Source organism: Mobula birostris, chromosome 5 (genome assembly GCF_030028105.1).
Source record: "Mobula birostris isolate sMobBir1 chromosome 5, sMobBir1.hap1, whole genome shotgun sequence".
NCBI lineage: Eukaryota > Metazoa > Chordata > Chondrichthyes > Myliobatiformes > Myliobatidae > Mobula > Mobula birostris.
The window spans coordinates 95,622,130-95,642,931 of NC_092374.1; the positions used below are offsets into that span (position 1 = coordinate 95,622,130).

Consider the following 20,802-nt stretch of genomic DNA (forward strand, 5'->3'; position numbering starts at 1 on the left):
ACCTTGTGTCGAGCATTTAACCTACTCCAAGATCAATCTAATCCTTCCCTCCCAAATAGCCCTCCATTCTTCCATCATCCTTGTGCTCACCTAAGAGTCTCTTAAATATCCCTAATGTATTTGCCTCTACCACCACCCCTGGCAGCCCATTCTACACACCGGCCACTCTCTGTGGAAAAAAAATACCTCTGACGTCCAATCCCTATCCTCATCTCCAATCACCTTAAAATCATACCCTCTTGTCTTAGCCTTTCTGCCCTGGAAAAATGCACCGGGATTCTACTTTATCTTAGACTCTTATCATCTTGGGTACCTCTGTCAAGTCACCTCTCATCCTCCTTCTCTCCAAAGAGAAAAGCCCTAGATCATTCTACCTATCCTCATCAGACATGCTCTCTAATCCAAGTAGCATCCTGGTAAATCTTCTCTGCATCTTCTCTAAAGTCTCCACATCTTTCCTAGAATGAGGGAACCAGAACTGAACTCAATACTCCAAATGTAATCTAACCAGAGTTTTATAGAACTGTAACATTACCTCACAGCTCTTGAACTCAGTCCCCTGACTAGTGAAGGCAAACACACCATACACGTTCTGAGCACCCTATCAACTTGCATGGCAAATTTGAGGGATCTACAGACAAGAGCCCTTTGCTCATCCTAATAATCCTGCCATTAACTCAGTACTCTGCCCTCAAGTTCGACCTTCCAAAGTGAATCACCTCACATTTCCCTGGTTCAAACTCGGTATGTCATGAAATTTATTGTTTTTATGGCAGTACAGTGCAAGACATAAAGATTACTATAAGTTACAAAAAAAAATTAAACAGTGCAAAAGAATAGTGAGAAGATTCATGGACCATTCAGAGGTCTGATGACGGACAGGAAGAAGCTGTTCCTGAACTGTTGAGTGTGGGTCTTGTACCTCCTCCCTGATGGTAGTAATGAGAAGAGGGAATGACACGCAAGATGCTCAGCAAGCAAGGCAGCATCTATGGAAAAGAGTAGACATTCAGTGTTTCCGGCTGAGACTCTTCATGATGGCTTCCAGAAGAGGGCATGTCCTGGATGGTGAGGATGCCACCTTCTTGAGGCACCTCCTTTTGAAGATGCCCTCGATGGTGGCGAGGTTCGTGCCCATGATGGAGCTGACTGAGTCTGCAACCCTCTTCAGCTCTTCCCGGCCCTACACATTGGAGTGATGATGCGACCAGTCGGATTGCTCTCAATACACACTGATCTCCCTGGGCTTTGCTTACCCTGAATCAGAGGAGCAACAAGTTCAACGTTGTTCTGACAAACAGCGATGGAAAGTAAGAGTGCTGCTCCCTGGAAGTGGATGTTGGAACTTCAGGTTCGAGCCCCATCATTATGGTGAACTCATATCAAAGTACTTTACAAAACAGTTAACCAGGATGGTGGTGAATATTGGCAGCTCGGGTTGAGGCATTTGACGTTCTGGTGTTTGCCGAGCTTGGCAATTAGCTGGATAACATTTCATCACCAGTTGAGGTGACAACCTAAGTGCACTGTTGTTTGTGTTAATCTCGGTGTGTTGACATTTATATATTCAGTTGGCCTTTGAATTTTATTAGCTTGCATTTCTTTGGTTCTCAGATGGCATCAGTTTCAATAGGTTTCTTTATGGAGTTATCAGAAGAGAACCACACTTCTAAAAGTTCCCATGACTGCTTCCTGCTTGCCTGCGCCAGAACCTCCATAGTGTCCCAGAGTTCAAAGGTCAATGGAAGGGGTAGCCAATCAGGACCAAGGCAAGCGAACGGGGGCCTCTATAAACACAAGCATGTCACCTCGACTGGTGATGAAATGTCTGCAAGCTAATTGCCAAGCTCAGTGAACACCACAACATCAAACAGTTAACGAGGTTAACTGTTCCCACAACGGTATCAACCTGCATTTATAGATTAGGTTTTTAGAATGATTAATGTACCAAGGTGCTCCACAATACAGCACGTAGCATAGCAGCCAGCATCAGCCATCACTGATGAGGGTTAAATTCCCACCACTATCAGTAAGGGGAACACGAGGGGAAACTTCTTCACTCGGAGGGTGGTGAGAGTGTGGAGTGAGCGGCAGGCATGGTGCAAGTGAGCTCAATTTCAATGTTTAAGAGAAGTTTCAGAATCAGAATTAGGTTTAGTATCACCAGCATATGTCATGAAATTTGTTAACTTTGTGGCAGCAGTACTTTGCAATACATAATACAGAGAAAAAACTGTGAATTACTGTAAGTATATTATATACATGTTAAATCAATTAAGTAGTGCAAAAATGGAAAAATATATAGTGAGTTAGTGTTGATAGGTTCAATGTACATTCAGAAATCAGATGGCAGAGGGGAAGAGGCTGTTCCTGATAATACGTGGATGGATAGGTAGGAGTATGGAGAGCTATGGTCCGGGTGTAGGTCGATGGGCATAGACAGTTTAAATGGTTCAGAACAGGCTATAGTGCTGAAGACCCTGTTTCTCTGCACTATGACTTTATACATTTTCCCCGTGACTGTGTGGGTTTCCTCTGGGTGCTCCAGTCCCTTCCCATATCCAAAGATGGATGGATTAGGGGTTGTGGGCATGCTATGTTGGCACCAGAAACATGATGACACTTGCGGTATCTTCGGACAGTGTTGGTCGTTGGCACAAACAATGCATGCCAATGTGTGTTTAATTACCGTGGGTTGGGGTTTTTTCTCTCTAAAGAAAGTAGAGGCTATGGAAACCACCACAAGAGACTATATAAAAGGTCTTTAACAGAAAGAATGGGAAAATATTTCTGTGGGGGGAGGGACCAGTTTTATTAGACTCCCTCTAATCCACGGGTTCCCAACCCTTTTTATACCAAAGACCACTACCATTAAGCAAGGGGCCCGTAAAACCCAAGTTGGGAACCCAACTGTGCAAAAACAGACATTAAAAAGCAGAGAGGTAGTGTTCATGGGTTCAGAGCAGCTTCAGAGAAGGTGCAAAGTCCTCCTGAGCAGAATGATGAGCATATACGAGGGATTGTGTGGTAAACCCAGTCTAAACCTGTCCTGTCACATCTAGAGTGACAGAGAACAACCCCTTTCCGAGAGAGGTCTCAACAGTTAGCTCCTGCAGAGGTTGAAGATGTTCGGCAACACCTGCTCACCCTGAAGGAAGCAGAGTTCAGTCATGGGGCAGGAGTAGGCAGGAAGGGAGTGGCTGAAGCTGGAGATGAGATAAGGAAGTGTCAGGAAACTCCCAGCTTGGCAGAGGATGTACATAGGAAAAAGTATTATGTCAATTCCCATGGTGAGATATGCTACTTCCATTTACAAATGGATTGGGGGTCCTGAGATCACAAAATTCATTTGAATAGTGTGTTCTTAATAAGAATGGTTTAAAAGTTCCAAAGTCATGAAGATATGACCATTTTTGATGGGGTTGGGAGGGAGAGGATGTAATGCCCTGGTTAAGATTTCTGCTGCTATGCTGTGAGGCATTTTATTTTAGCAGTTTTCTGTAAAAGCAGTGTGTCCTACTGGTAAGAGTGTTTTGGCTTCCGATCAGGGAACAACAAACTTCCACCCTAACTATCCGCGCGGACTTGGCTTCCACCGCAGTCTGTGGCAGAGCATTTCACGGATTCACTACTCTCTGGCTAAAAAAATTCCTCTTTAATTCTGTTCTAAAAGGTCACCCCTAAAAGGCAGTATCTAGTTCTGGATACTCCCACCGTAGGAAACATCCTCTCCACATCCACCCTATCTAGTCTTTTCAACATTCAGTAGGTTTCAATGAGATCCCCCCGCATTCTTCTGACTTCCAGTGAGTACAGGCCTAAACCTGCCAAACACTCCTCATATGTTAACTCCTTCAGTCCCAGAATGATCCTCGTGAACCTCCTCTGGACTCTCTCCAATGTAAACACATCCAAGTGTTGACAACACTCCAAGTGTGGACCTGTCTAGTGTCTTATAAAGCCTCAGCATTATCGCTTTGCTTTTATATTCTATTCCCCTTGAAACAAATGCCAACCTTGCATTTGCCTTCTTTACCACAGATTCAACCTATAAATTAACCTCCTGGCCTCCCGCTCTTGTTGTCGCTCTCTCCCTTTCCCTCAGTGGTGAGTGGAAAGATACCAGTCTGAGTGTTGGGTTATAGTCTGCACTTTCGATTGACCCTAGATCAAGGTCTCTTTGGGAGCTTTGCTATTGCATGCATGGTGGGGGTGTGGGGTAGGGTCAGTGCTTTTGCTAGCACAAGTGGAGGTAGGAGGAGGGTCGATGCTTCTGCTGCTTGTGCGTGGGAGGGAGCTTTGGGGTTCTGATGCTTCTGTCATTCATTCTTCGGGCTTTTTTGTTTTGTGGATGTCAGTGAAGAGTAAGACTTTCATGTTGTATACTGTATACATCCTCTGATTTTAAATTGAACCATTTGAACCATCTTCGGGAGCAAATTAGTCAAGCCATCAGCCTCTGTGGAGAGAGAAGGGCTTAGTCAATGTAGGTTTTAGCGTGAAACATTGCCAATTCCTTCCCCCTCCCCTCCTTACAGATGCTATTTGACCCGAGGAGTTCTTCCAGCATATATTAAGTAACCTCTCCCTGTAGGTAACTGGAAACGTGCACTATGTTAGGGCTCTGGGAATCTCTGCTCAGGAAGAGATGAGTGACCCACCCAGTAATCCCCTGATTTAATCCTAGCCTAATGACCAATTAACCTATCAACCAGCAAGTCCTTGGACGGTGGGAGAAAACCAGAGCATCGAGAGGGAAAATATCTTCCAAGAGTTTAGGCCAATCGATATATTAAGAAAGACTGACAAAGTGCAAATAAAAAATAAATAATACTGAGAACATGAATCCTTGAAAGTGAGTGCATAGGATCAGTTCAGAGTTGAGGTGAGGGAAGTTATCATTAGAGTTTATGGCAAGTTCACTGAAAAGATAATTTCTGTTATGGCAATTATTTCCTTTACCAGAAATTATGGAAAATGCTGTTTTTAATTCTCCCTAGCCCTGCAGGTGTGGCTGACTCATAATAACTTGCACTACATGTAGTGACTCACCACCAAGGTGCTTTGTAGGAGTTCAAATTGAAAAACAGAGTCTGATAAGATATTGGGAAACATGACCAAGAGATAGGACACAAGATAAACCTGCAGATGCTCGAAAACGGATTTTTTTTTTAAATTTTATTTTTATTTGGATAAGGAATTCACAAATATCATGTACTTTTTTCACACATATAACCTTTTCCATTTTTTTATATGTATAAAACTACAATTATTTATACATTCTCTTAAGTCAGCAAGTCAAGCAGCAGGACAGTAAATAATACAGGCCACAACCGGTCAGGATCCCCTGAGGTCTTGACTCTGTTCCTGCCTGATAGTCTGCTTCTAGGTAAGGAAGCAGATTCTGTCACCAACTCCTGCGCACAAACCCACCGCTCCATCATGGGCACTGAGGACAGGCTGAGAAGGCGATGCCTCAAATAGGCAGCATCCATCACCGAGGACCCTCACCATCAGGGTCATGCCCTCTTCTCATTGCTGCCATCAGGGAGGTGGCACAGGAGCCTGAAGGCACACACTCAGCATTGCACAAACAGTTTCTTCCTCTCCACCATCCGATGTCTGAACAGTGCATGAAGCCTACCTCAGTATTTTCACTCTCTTTACCCACTTGTCTTATGGGCTCTCTATCTAAGAAAAGACGTGCTGGCATTGGAGGGGTTATTGTAATTTATAGTATATTTATGTATTGCACTGTACCAGAACAACACATTTCACAACATATGTCAGTGATAAAAAACCTCTCACTAGCCCTCCCTGACAATGAATCTCTTTGCCCTATCCAATTACCAATTAATCTTCACTACATCTTGGGTTACACGCCCTGTCTATGCAATCTGTTCTTAGAACTGATCTGATATTGCCCCCTGCCACTGCCCCACCCACCACAGGCAAAATGTCTGGAAGTGAACAATTGGGAGGCTACGGAGAATGGGATCAGTCAGGGGCAGCAAGCTGAAGGTGAGCAACAAAACAGAAATAAAGACCAACACTTCCTGAAAGCCCGTCTGTAACCTTCTTCCTTTCCTAACGATGCTGACTCATAACAACTTGCATTTTATGTAAGGAAGGATATTCCAAAAGCACTTCCATAAGAAGTAAGAGCAGAATCAGGCCATTCAGCCCATCATTCCATCATGGCTGATTTATTATCCCTCTCAACCCCATTCTCTTGCTTTCTCCCCGTAACCTTCTATGTCCTTACTAATCAAGAACCGTTCAACCTCTGCTTAAATATACCCAATGACTTGTCCTGCACAGCCATCTGTGGCAATGAATTCCAGATTCATGGGTGTCATTATTCAAAAAGAAAAACTATACAGCACAGAAACAGGCCCTGCAGCCCACCTTGCTGTAGTTGACCATTTTTGCCCATTATATGAATCACATTAACATTAGGTCCACATTCCCCAATGCCAGAGGTTCACAACCTGGGATCCACGGACCTCTTACTTAATGGTAATTATCCATGGCAACAAGGAAATGTGGGAACCCCTGTTCTGCACCTTTACAAGGAGTACAGTTTACATTTACAAGGAGTGCTGCCACAAGAAAGCAGCATCTATCAAAGGACCCCCGCCATCTGGGCCCTCTTCTCGCTACCACCATCAGGCAGAGGTGTGGGAGCCTGAGGTCCAACAGCAGCAGGTTATCACCCTTCCTCTGGCTCCTGAACCAGCATGGATAATTTCACTCAGCACAAATCAAAAGGATATTGCTATGTGCTTTCAGAAAACCAACAGGCACGCACGGGAGTAGATGTGAATTTTCTGTTTGGGGGCTGTAAATCCAGGTGAGGTGTGTGGGATTGTCCTCTGGTGAAGGGGTTTGTTGCGTCCATTCTGGGACAGCTCATTCACCCTTGGTCCCCGTGGGACATCTGTGGCTCCAAGTAGCCATTCGCTCGTGACAGCGGCCGCGCTGCGGTACTCCGCTTTGACAGGCAGGCTAAACCAGTGGGCCTCATGCCCCGATGAGATAGGGACATGCCCGTCCTAGCATGCAAAGACAGCTCCAGCTGACTGGGTGGATGAGATCCAATGGCCAAGCGAGGTGGTTCTCCAACACTTCGTAGAGAGCAAAGGGCAGGACAAGGCACAGAAGTAGTCATGGTCATCCACTCCAACCAAGGAAGACCCCGGTTTGTGATGCTTGTTCGTACCACTGGACCTGGATTTCTGAGCTCAAGAGAGTGGAACTGCCCCAGTGCAATGGCTTTTCCACTTTAAAAACTTACTCAGTCAGGTTTTTCCATGTGGTTGACTTAATGCCCATCTTCTAATGCAGAATAGAAGAATAGAATTGGATATGACAGACAACCGCTGATTTTACTGCATTTGTTATTTTATCTGATGTGGAAAAATGTTTAGTACAGTACACAATCCAGTGTAAAGTCGAAGATGCTCAGATTTTGATAATGTTGCTGATGCCATGTAAAAGCAGAATTTGTGCACAGTACAATAATCCACATAGCCCATCTGTTGTTGGGCCAGAGGCTTCCACTGAATGAGTCAGTCAACTTTAAGACTGTCATACAATCACAGAAAACTGCAACACAGAAACAAGCCCTTCGGCCCATCTAGTCTGCACTGATCCATTTAAACTGCCTCCTCCCATCAACCTGCACCTGGACCATCACCCTCCACATCCCTGTCGTCCATGTACCTATCCAAAATTCCCTTAATCGTTGAAATCGAGTTCACATGCACCACTTGTGCCGGCAGATCATTCCGCACTCTCATAACCCTGTGAGTGAAGTTTCCCCTCATGTTCCCATTAAACTTTTCACCTTTCACTCTTAACCCATGACCTCTGGTTGTAGTCCCACCCAATCTCAGTGGAAAAAGCCTGCTTGCATTTACTCTATCCAAACCCCTCATCATTTTGTATACCTCTATCTGGAGGTGTGGGCAGACTGCACAGCGAACCGGCAGTGAGGCAAGCAGGAGGAAGGGAAGACATGGACGACTGGATGGTCTGGGTCAGAGGTCGGCATGGTAGTTAGGGTAACGCTATTACAGCTCCAGCTGTAAGACCATAAGATCAAGGTTCAATTCCTGCAGCACGTAAGGAGCTTGCACGTTCTCCCCGTAAACACGTGCGTTTCCTCCCATATCCACAAAGACGTACCAGCTGGCATCAGTAAGATGTGGGCATGCAACGTTGGCGTCAGAAGCATGGCCACCAGCACAGTCCTCAGATTGTCATGGCTGCTGGTGCAAACAAAACATTCCAATGTAAGACCCAAAAAAAGGCTAATCTTTATTCTTTCAACTTCACTCAGGCATAAGACATAGGAGCAGAATTAGGCCAGTCAGCCCATTGAGCCTTTATCACCATTCAATCACCACTGATTTATGATCCCTCTCAACCCTATACTCCTGCCTTCTCCCCATAACCTTTGACACCCTTACTAACTAAAACCCCACAAACTTCCGCTTTAAATATACCCAAAGACTTGGCCTTCACAGCCGTCTGTGGCAATGAATTCCACAGATTCACCACCCTCTGGCTAAAGAAATTGCTCCTCATCTCTGTTCTAAAGGAGCTGCAGCTTGATGACCCACTGCTTATCAGGGAAAGTGAAGAGGTGATAGACAGGAGCTACAGGGAGGTTGTCATCCCTAGGCTACAGGGGTCAAAAAATTGGGTGACTGTCAGGAGAGGGAAGGAAAATGCCCGGACAGTGGAGAGCACACCTGTGGCTGTTCCCCTCAGCAACAAATATCTTGTGCTGGATGCTGTTGAGGGGGATGACCTGACAGGGGACGCCCACGGTGACCAGGTCTCTGGCACTGAGCCTGGCGCTGTTGTGCAGGAGAGAAGGAGGGAGAAGAGGAATGCGGTAGTCATAGGGGATTCCATAGTTAGGGGAATGGACAGGCGATTCTGTGAGCCTGACAGAGATACCGCATGGTGTGTTGCCTCCCAGGTGCCAGGGTACGGGATGTCTCGGATCAGGTTCAGAATATTCTGAAGGGAGAGGGCGAGCAGCCAGTTGCCTTGGTACATGTTGGTACCAATGACATAGATAGGACAAATGAGGAGGTCCTGAAGAGAGATTTCTGGGAGTTAGGAAGGAAGCTGAGAAGCAGGACCTCCAGGGTAGTAATCTCGGGATTGCTACCTGTGCCACGTGCTAGCGAGGCCAAGAATAGTAGGATCAGGCAGATGCATGCGTGGCTGAGAGACTGGTGCAGGGGGCAGGGCTTCAGATTCTTGGATAATTGGGATCTCTTCTGGGGGAAGTATGACCTGTTCAAAAAGGACAGGTTACACCTGAACCCGAAGGGGACCAATATCCTGGCGGGAAAGTTTAATAGAGCTGTTAGGGAGGGTTTAAACTAATTTGGCAGGGGGATGGGAACCGGAATGATAGAGCAGAGACAGGGGAAAACAGAAATAAATCTAAGATAGTGAGCAGTAAAGATGTCAGGAAAGACAGGCAGGTGATGGGGCAAATTTGTAGCCATTGGGATGAGTTGCAGTGCAATAAAGTTGCAGTGAAATCAAAGCAAAAAGTACCAAATACTGGTCTTAAGGTGTTGTACTTAAATGCACGCAGCATAAGGAATAAGGTGTATGATCTTGTCGTACAGCTACAGATTGGCAGGTATGATATTGTGGCCATCACTGAGACCTGGCTAAAGGATGCATGTCTCTGGGAGCTGAACGTCCAAGGATACATGGTGTATCGGAAGGATAGGAAGGTAGGCAGAGGGGGAGGCGTGGCTTTATTGGTAAGAAATGATATTAAATCATTAGAAAGAGGTGACATAGGATCGGAAGGTGTATGATCTTTATGGGTTGAGCTAAGAAATCGCAGGGGTAAAAGGACCCTGATGGCAGTTATTTATGGGCCTCCAAACAGCTGCAGCGATGTGGACTACAAATTACAACAGGAAATGGAAAAGGCTTGGCAGAAGGGCAGTGTTATGATAATTGTGGGGGCTTTTCACATGCGAGTGGATTGGGAAAATCAGGTCGGCACTGGATCTCAATAGAGAGAATTTGTAGAATGTCTGCGAGATGGCTTTTTGGAACAGCTTGTTGTTGAGCCCACTAGGGGATCAGCTGTACTGGATTGGGTGTTGTGTAATGAACCGGAGGTGATTAGAGAGATTGAGGTGAAGGAACCCTGAGGAGGCAGTGATCATAACATGATTGAGTTCACTGTGAAATTTGAAAAAGAGAAGCCGAAATCTGATGTGTCGGTATTTCAGTGGAGTAAAGGAAATTATAGTGACATGAGAGAGGAACTGGCCAAAGTTGACTGGAAAGGGACACTGGCGGGAAGGACGGCAGAGCAGCAGTGGCTGGAGTTTATGTGAGAAATGAGGAAGGTACAAAACAGGTATATTCCAAAAAAGAAGAAATTTTCCAAAGGAAAAAGGATGCAACCGTGGCTGACAAGAGAAGTCAAAGCCAAAGTTAAAGCAAAGGAGAGGGCATACAAGGAAGCAAAAATTCGTGGGAAGACAGAGGATTGGGAAGTTTTTAAAGGCTTACAAAAGGAAACTAAGAAGACCATTAAGAGGGAAAAGATTAACTATGAAAGGAAGATAGCAAATAATATCAAAGAGGATACTAAAAGCTTTATAGATTATGAAGACATGCAGTCCTCTTTTATTGTCATTTGGTAATGCATGCGTTAAGAAATGATACAATATTTCCTCCCGCGTGATATCACAAAACACAGTACAGACCAAGACTGAAAAAACTAACAAAACCACATAATTATAACATATAGTTACAACAGTGCAACAATACCATAACTTGATGAAGAACGGTCCATGAGCACAGTAAAAAGTTCAGTCTCTCAAATGTCCCACATCTCACGCAGATGGGAGACGGAAGAAAAACTCTCCCTGCCATGCCCGACCACAGTCCGACTCTGAGTTGTCCGAAAACTTCGAGCCTCCGATCAGCTCTCCAACACCGAGTACCAAGCACCATCTCTATCCGAGCGATTCGACCTCAATCTTGGTCGCCAACAGCAGGCAAAGCTGGGGATTTTGGGGCCTTCCCTCCGGAAGATTCTCGATCGCACAGTAACAACAACAGCAAACGCGCATTTCAGAAATTTCTTCAGATGTTCCTCTGTGCTTTCATGTCTGTCTCCATCAAATCAGAATTGTCCACGGCCTCTATTTAACGGATACGAAATCATTTTCCCCGGAGGGCTGCACACGCGCAGCGCGCTACACTCTCTCCTCCCGCCGTCACGTATATAAAGTATATATAAAGTATTCAAGTATATAAAGAGTAAAAGACAGGTGAGAGTAGATATAGGACCGATAGAAAATGATGCTGGAGAAATTGTAATGGGAGATAAGGAGATGGCGAGGAACTGAATGAGTATTTTGCATTAGTCTTCACTGAGGAAGACATCAGCAGTATACCGGACACTCAGGGGTGGCAGGGAAGAGAAGTGTGCGCAGTCACAATTACACAGAGAAAGTACTCAGGAAGCTGAATAGTCTAAAGGTAGATAAACCTCCCAGACCAGATGGAATGCACCCTCGTGTTCTACAGGAAGTAGCTGTGGAGATTGCAGAGGCATTAGCAATGATCTTTCAAAAGTCGATAGATTCCGGCATGATTCCGGAGGACTGGAAGATTGCAAATGTCACTCCGCTATTTAAGAAGGGGGCAAGGAAGCAAAAAGGAAATTATAGACCTGTTAGCTTGACATCCGTGGTTGGGAAGTTGTTGGAGTCGATTGTCAAGGATGAGGTTACAGAGTACCTGGAGGCATATGACAAGATAGGCAGAACTCAGCATGGATTCCTTAAAGGAAAATCCTGCCTGACAAACCTATTACAATTTTTTGAGGAAATTACCAGTAGGCTAGACAAGGGAGATGCAGTGGATGTTGTATATTTGGATTTTCAGAAGGCCTTTGACAAGGTACCACACATGAGGGCTACTTAACAAGATAAGAGCCCATGGAATTATGGGAAAGTTACATACATGGATAGAGCGCTGGCTGATTGGCAGGAAACAGAGAGTGGGAATAAAGGGATCCTATTCTGGTTGGCTGCCGGTTACCAGTGGTGTTCCACAGGGATCAGTGTTGGGGCCGTTTCTTTTTACATTGTACATCAATGATTTGGATAATGGAATAGATAGCTTTGTAGCTAAGTTTGCTGGTGATACAAAGATAGGTGGAGGGGCCGGTATTGCTGAGGAAACAGAGAGTCTGCAGAGAGACTTGGATAGATTGGAAGAATGTGCAAACAAGTGGCAAATGAAATACAATGTTGGAAAGTTATGGTTATGCACTTTGGCAGAAAAAATAAACGGGCAGACTATTATTTAAGTTGGGAGAGAATTCAAAGTTCAGAGATGCAACAGGACTTGGGAGTCCTTGCACAGGATACCCTTAAAGTTAACCTCCAGGTTGAGTCGGTGGTGGAGAAGGTGAATGCAATGTTGGCATTCATTTCTAGAGGAATAGAGTATAGGAGCAGGGATGTGATGTTGAGGCTCTATAAGGTGCTGGTGAGACCTCACTTGAAGTACTGTGGGCAGTCTTGGTCTCCTTATTTAAGAAAGGATGTACTGATGTTGGAGAGGGTACAGAGAAGATTCACTGGAATGATTCCGGGAATGAGAGGATTAACATATGAGGAACGTTTGTCCGCTCATGGACTGTATTCCTTGGAGTTTAGCAGAATGAGGGGAGACCTCATAGAAACATTTCGAATGTTGAAAGGCATGGACAGAGTGGATGTGGCAAAGTTGTTTCCCATGATGGGGGGAGTCTAGTACAAGAGGGCATGACTTAAGGATTGAAGGGCGCCCATTCAGAACAGAATTGTGAAGAATTTTTTTTAGCCAGAGGGTGGTGAATCTATGGAATTTGTTGCCACGGGCGGCAGTGGAGGCCAAGTCATTGGGTGTATTTAAGGCAGAGATTGATAGGTATCTGAGTAGCCAGGGCATCAAAGGTTATGGTGAGAAGGTGGGGCAGTGGGACTAAATGGGAGAATGGATCAGCTCATGATAAAATGGCGGAGCAGACTCGATGGGCCAAATGGCTGACTTCTGCTCCTTTGTCTTATGGTCTTATGGAATGTCTTTCTGAGGCTGTGTCCTCTGGCCCCAGATTCCACCACTGTTGGAAAAATCCTCTCCAAGTCCATTCTATCTAGGCCTTTCAATATTCAGTAGATTTCAATGAGATCCCCCCACATTCTTCTAAACTTGGTGAGTACAGGGGCAGAGCCATCCAACGCTCCACATATGTGAGCCCTTTAATTTCTAAGGTCATTCTCCTGAACCTTCTCTGGACCCTCCCCATAGCCAGCACATCCTTTCTTAGATAAGGGATTCTGAAGGCCAGAGCTTTCTGAGAAACGTATTTTGTCAATCTCCTTGTAATCATTTTGATCCCAGTTGTTCCGATGGCAAGAACACTATGTACTGACTCTGGACTTCCACTTGCAAGTTCAAAGTGTGATCTTTACAACACAGCTGACTTTACAGAACAAACCACTCCTTGAACCCGCGTCTCTGAAAGATTCTCAGGAGCATGATTTTTGTAGCCTGCTAAAGAACGTGGGCAAAAAATTATCATGCGTTATTCTGGTCACCTACTTACAGGAAAGATATTAGTATGATTGAAAGAGACAGGGTAAAGTTACAATGATGTTGCCAGGACCTGAGGACATGGATTAGAGGGAAAAATTGAATGGGTTAGGACTTTATTACCCAGAGTGCAGGAGAATGCGGGGAGATGTGAGGGGTGCACCTATGCACCTGGTGCAGATGTGGTTAACCAGCCTCCCAGATAAACACATCTGCACCAGGTGCACCGAGCTGCAGCTCTTCAGAGGTGTGTTGAGGAGTTGGAGCTGCAGCTCGATGACCTTCGACTCATACTGAAGGCTGAGGAGGTGATGGATAGGAGCTACAGGGAGGTAGTCACCTCCAAGTTGCAGGAAGTAGTTACCCGAGTGAGTGTCAGGAGAGGGAAAGGAAATGAGCAGCCAGTTCAGATTACCCTGTGGCTGTTCCCCTCAATAATAAGTATGCTGCTTTGGATACTGTTGGGGTTGGGGGGGGGGGCGCTGTGGCTGGGAAGAGAAGGTTGGGGGGGGAAGGAGAGGACTACATTCATGATGGGGGATTCCATAGTTAGAGATGTAGACATGAGATTCCGTGGACATGAAAGAGAAACTCAGATGGTATGTTACCTCCCAGTTGTCAGGGTCAGGGACGGCTTGGAAGGAAGGGGAGAGGGAAGAGAGAGGGCAAAGTGAAAAAGGAGAGAGAGAGAAAAAAAAGAAAGGAAGGGGAAGGGAAAAAGAGGAAGAGATGGGAAGAGGAAAGGAGATGGGAAGGAGAGGGGTGAAACGGGGTTAAGGGGGGTAAAGGGAGAGGGAGAATGAATGGGAGATGTGGAGAAGGGAAAGGGGAAGAGAGAGGGAGGAGAAAGGGAGAAGGAAAGACAGAGGGAGGAGAAAGGGAGTGAGGGGGTAAGGTTTGTTTGTCACTGTCTCTCTCATCTTTATCCAGCTGTGTCTCTCATTCTCAGAGCTGTATCTCCATGCCCCTTTGAGCTTCTCTGTCCCATACAGTCCCTACTTGGTCACTACAAATCCACAGGGGTTTTCTTCCGGAGGGAAGTATTCCCAGCTCAGCCAGCCCGCAGCACTGGGAACCTTATCCATGTCCCGTCACCCTGCACATTGGGCCTATTCACTACGGTGTACGGACCATCGACCTGCAGCATCGCTGTTGCTCTTCCGAAACAGAGGGCCGATGTGGGTAATTCTCACAACATAGTGACAAATCTCACCAAACCGGTGACCTGATAAGATTGTGTTCTTGCACACTATCCCGTGCCAACTACTCCCCGATCCACCACTCAACGAGTAGGTTGTGTGTCCTGATGGAGAGACAACCTGAAGGAACACCTGTCTACCCAAATACCGAAGTCAGAACCAAACCCCTCACGCTGGCAACCAGGGTATCACAATGCCAAGGGTAATTTCACCGTGTCACAGAAACACAGGGTCACAGCGCAAGGAGAGAACAGTCAGTCCTCGAAGCCTCAGCTGTTCATTGTCCAGTCCAACTCGTAACGTGAAGCGCTAGGACTGCAGAACTTTGATTGCCTTTGTCTATTGCATGCTGTTTAATACACCTGTAATCTTTACTAAGTTGGTGTCTTGTTTTTAGGTAAACTTGGCACTGAGTCTGGTGCTGTGGCTCAGAAGGGTGGGGGGGGGGGAAGAGACAAGGACTGTGGTGGTGATGAGGGGTTCCTTAGTTTGAAGAACAGACGTGAGATTCTGTGGATGTGAAAGAGACACCCGGATGGTACATTGCCTCCCAGGTGCCAGGGTCAGGGGCATCTCGGATCAGGTCCATGACATTCTAAAGAGGGAGTGTTGGCATATATTGGCACCAAAGACATAGATAGGGAAAACCAGGAGGTCCTGAAGACAGAAGTTAGGGAGCCAGGTGGAAAGCTGAAAAGCAGGACCTCCAGGTTAGTAATCCCCGGATCGCTGCCCATGCCACTCGCCACTGAGGGCAAGAATAGGATGATTTGGCAGGTGAATGTGCGGCCAAGGATTTGGTGCAAGGTGCAGGGCTTCAGATTTCTGGAGCACTGGGATCTCCTCAGGGGAAGGTACGACCTGTACACAAGCAACAGGTTACACCTGAACCCAAGGGGGACCAATACCCTTGCAGACAGGTTTGCTAGAGCTGATGGGGAGGTTGGGAAATGAGTGATAAGGCTGTTGGTTTACAAGCAGTGGCACAAATAGTGAGAATGAGGAAGGACAGGCAAATTAGTGTCAGTGGGATGAGATGCAGTATAATATGGGGACAAATCGAAAAGAGTGAAGAGTAAAGGACTGAAAATGTTCTATTTGGATGCACACAGTATACAGAATCTTGTGGAGCAGCTAGAGATTAGCAGATATGATGCTGTAGCCATCACTGAGTTATGGCTGAAAGAAGATTATAGTTGGGAGCTTAATAGAATGTAGAAACATAAAGCCTACAGCACAATACAGGCCCTTCGGCCCGCAATGCTGTGCCAAACATGTACTTACTTTAGAAATTACCCAGGGTTACCCACAGCCCTCTATTTTTCTAAGCTCCATATACCTACCCAGGAGCCTCTTAAAAGACCCTATCGTTTCCGCCTCCACCACTGTCGCCGGCAGCCCATTCCACGCACTCACCACCCTCTGCATAAAAAACTTACCCCTGACATCTCCTCTGTACCTACTTCCACGCACCTTAGAACTGTGTCCTCTCATGCTAGCCATTTCAGCCCTGGGAAAAGGCCTCTGACTACCCACACGATCAATGCCTCTCATCATCTTATACACCTCTATCAGGTCACCTCTCATCCTCCGTCGCTCCAAGGAGAAAAGGCCGAGTTCACTCAACCTATTCTCATAAGGCATGCTCCCCAATCCAGGCAACATCCTTGTAAATCTCCTCTGCACACTTTCTATAGTTTCCACAACCTTCCTGTAGTGAGGCGACCAGAACTGAGCATAGTACTCCAAGTGGAGTACTATAAGTGCATCTTATACACCTCTATCAGGTCACCTCTCATCCTCTGACGATAGACATTATATCAAAAGCAAAAGGGCAGGCATGTAGGCAGAGAGATTGGCATGGCTCTGTCAATAAAAAATGAAATCAAATCTTTAGAAAGAGGTGACATGAGATCAGAGAATGTAGAGTTCTTGAGGGTAGAATTAAGAAACTGCAAAAGGACCCTGATAGGCTTCCCAGAAGTAGCCAGGAAGTGGTCTACAAATTCAAAGATTCATAGATTCAAGGTACATTATTTATCAGAGTGTGTGTACAGAATACAACTCTGAGAATCGTCCTCCCGCAGGTAGCCAAGAAACAAAAAAACACCATGGAACTATTCAAGAAACATTAAACACCCAACATGCAAAGAAAGAACAAAAAGCAAATTGCACAAATGGCAAAAAGAAAGAGGACAACACATAGAATATCCAAAATTAAACCAGGAGTCCAGTAGTATTCAGTTTGGTTCGGTTCAGCGTCACACTGCTAGCCCACTCCAGGCTGCAGGGCAAGCATTCTTCACCAAAGCGTTCCACTCCACATCAAGTACTCAGATCAAACCGCTCAATTACAATGGAAGGTAGAAAACACATGTCAAAAAGGCAATAGTCATGAAGGTTTTCAATATTAGATTAGATTAGATTATGAGGACACGCAGTCCTCTTTTATTGTCATTTAGTAATGCATGTATTAAGAAATGATAATAATGTTTTTCCAGAATGATATCACAGAAACACATGACAAACTGACTTAAAAACTAACAAAAACCACATAATTATAACATATAGTTTCAACAGTGCAAAACAATACCGTAATTTGATAAGAACAGACCATGGCACAGTAAAAGTCTCAAAGTCTCTCGAAAGTCCCATCATCTCATGCAGGCGGTAAACCTCCAGCGCCGCCAACTTGCCAATGCAGCATCCTGGAAACATCCGCCCACAGTCTGACTCCGAGTCCGTCCGAAAACTCTGAGCCTCCGACCAGCTCTCTGACACCAAGCACCATCTCTGCCGAGCGCTTTGACCCCAGCCCTGGCAACAGGCAATAGGCAAAGCTGAGGATTTGGGGCCTTCGTCTTCGGAAAATCTTGACTGCGCAGTAGCAGCGGCAGCGAAGCAGGCATTTCAGAAGTTACTCCAGGTGTTCCTCCGTGCTTTTCACGGCTGTCTCCATCAAATCCGGATTTTGTATGGCCCCCTACTTAACACTTAATCAATATCATTTGGAACGGCCGCGCGCGCTGCATTGCGCTGCCATCTTCTCCTCCCTCCCTCATATGCAGGTAGATTGGGAAAATCAGGTTGGTGCTGAATTGCAAGGGAGAGAATTTGTTAAATGCCTACGAGATGCCATATCCGAGCAGCATGCACAAACCCCATTTCCAGAAAAGTTGGGATATTTTCCGAAATGCAATAAAAACAAAAATCTGTGATATGTTAATTCACGTGAACCTTTATTTAACTGACAAAAGTACAAAGAAAAGATTTTCAATAGTTTTACTGACCAACTTAATTGTATTTTGTAAATATACACAAATTTAGAATTTGATGGCTGCAACACACTCAACAAAAGTTGGGACAGAGTTAAAATAAGATTGAAAAGTGCACAAAATATTCAAGTAACACCGGTTTGGAAGATTCCACATTAAGCAGGCTAATTGGTAGCAGGTGAGGTATCATGACTGGGTATAAAAGTAGCATCCATCAAAGGCTCAGTCTTTGCAAGCAAGGATGGGTCGTGGCTCACCCCTTTGTGCCAAAATTCATGAGAGAATTGTTACTCAGTGCAAAAGGAACATTTCTCAATGCAAGATTGCAGAGAATTTAGGTCTTTCAACATCTACAATACATAATATTGTGAAAAAATTCAGAGAATTCAGAGACATCTCAGTGCATAAAAGGCAAGGTCAGAAACCACTGTTGAATGCGCGTGATCTTCGAGCCCTCAGGCGGCACAGCCTAAGAAACCGTCATGCTACTGTGACAATTATAGCCACCTGGGCTCGGGAGTACTTCGGAAAACCATTGTCACTCAACACAGTCCGTCGCTGCATCCAGAAATGCAACTTGAAACTCTATTACGCAAGGAGGAAGAAATACATCAACTCCATGCAGAAACGCCGGCGAGTTCTCTGGGCCCGAGCTCATCTCAGATGGACCGAAAGACTGTGGAACCGTGTGCTGTGGTCAGGTGAGTCCACATTTCAGCTAGTTTTTGGAAATAATAGGCGTTGAGTTCTCCGTGCCAAAGATGAAAACGACCATCCAGATTGTTATCAGCGAAAGGTGCAAAAGCCAGCATCAGTGATGGTATGGGGGCGCATCAGTGCCCACGGCATGGGTGAGTTGCATGTATGTGAAGGTACCATTGACTCTGAGGTGTATATTAGGATTTTAGAGAGACATATGTTGCCATCAAGGCGACGGCTCTTCCCGGGACGTCCATGCTTATTTCAGCAGGACAATGCCAGACCACATTCTGCACGGGCTACAACAGCGTGGCTTTGTAGACACAGAGTGCGTGTGCTTGACTGGCCCGCTGCCAGTCCAGATCTATCTCCTATTGAAAATGTACGGTGCATCATGAAGAGGAGAATCAGACAACGGAGACCACGGACTGCTGAGCAGTTGAAGTTTTATATCAAGCAAGAATGGACAAAATTTCCAATTGCAAATCTACTACAATTAGTATCCTCAGTTCCAAAACGATTAAAAAGTGTTAATAAAAGGAAAGGTGATGTCACACAATGGTAAACATGCCGCTGTCCCAACTTTTGTTGAGTGTGCTGCAGCCATCAAATTCAAAATTTGTGTATGTTTACAAAATACAATTAAGTTGGTCAGTAAAACTATTGAAAATCTTTTCTTTGTACTTTCGTCAGTTAAATAAAGGTTCACATGAATTAACACATCACAGATTTTTGTTTTTATTGCATTTTGGAAAATATCCCAACTTTTCTGGCAATGGGGTTTGTAGTTGAACCCTCTAGGGGGAAAGGCTATTCTGGATTGGGTGTTGAGTAATGAACCAGATTAGAAAAGGGAGCTTAAGATAAAGGATCCCTTAGGATGCAGTGGCCATAATATGATAGGCTTCACCCTGCAATTTGAGAAGAATAATCCAAAATTGGATTTATCAGCATTGCAGTGGAATAAAGGGAATTAGAGGCACGAGAAAGAAACTGGGGAACTCTAGCAGGGATGATGGCAGAGCAGCAATGGTTGGAATTTCTGGAGAAATTCGGAAGGTGCAGGTTAGATACATCAAAAAGTAGCATTTTAAAGGCAAGATAACAACTGTAGCTGACAAGGGAAGTAAAAAACAACAATAAAAGCAAAAGAGGGCATATAATAGTGCAAAAATTACTGAGAATTTAGAGGATTGGAAAGCTTTCATAAACCAAAAGCCGACTAAAAAAAGACACGTGGAGGGAAAAGCTCGCCAATATCAACGAGGAAACCAAAAGCTTCTTCAGATATGTAAAGAGTAAAAGAGAGATGAGAGTAGATATCAGACCACTGGAGAGGTAGTAATGGCGTACAAGGAAATGGGCAGATGAACTGAACAAGTATTTTGGATCAGTCTTCACTCTGGAAGACACCAACACTATGTTGGAAGTTCAAGGGTACCAGGGGCAGAAATAAGTGAAGTTGCCATTGCTAGGGAGAAGGTGATGGGAAACTGAAAGGTCTGATGGTAAATAAATCACCTGGACCAGATGGTCTACACCCCAAGGTTCTGAAAGAGGTGGCTGAAGAGATTGTGCAGGCATTAGTAATGATCTTCCAAGAATCACTGGATTCTGGAATGGTTCCAGAAGACTGAAAAATCATGAATGTCACCTCTCTCTTTAAGAAGGGAGAGAGGCAGAAGAAATGAAAGTACAGGCCAGTTAGTCTTATTTCAGTGGTTGGGAAGATGTTGGAGTCTATTAAGGAAGTGCTTTTGGGGTACCAAGGCACATGATAAAATAGGCTAAAGTCAGCATGGTCTCCTCAAGGAAAAATCTTGCCTGACAAATCTGTCGGAATTCTTTGAAGTAGTAACAAGCAGGATAGACCAAGGAGGATCTTCTGAAGAACTTTGACAAAATGCCACAAGTGAGACTGCTTAACAAGATAAGAGCCCATGGCATTACAGGAAACATACTAGCATGGATAGTGC

General features: G+C 45.1%; 1 protein-coding gene across 1 annotated transcript in view; it reads right to left on the reverse strand.

Annotated features, from left to right (window-relative positions):
- slc16a13 (solute carrier family 16 member 13) overlaps window positions 1-20,802 on the reverse strand; it is a 135,099-nt gene that overhangs the window by 25,963 nt on the left and 88,334 nt on the right. The window lies entirely within an intron of this gene.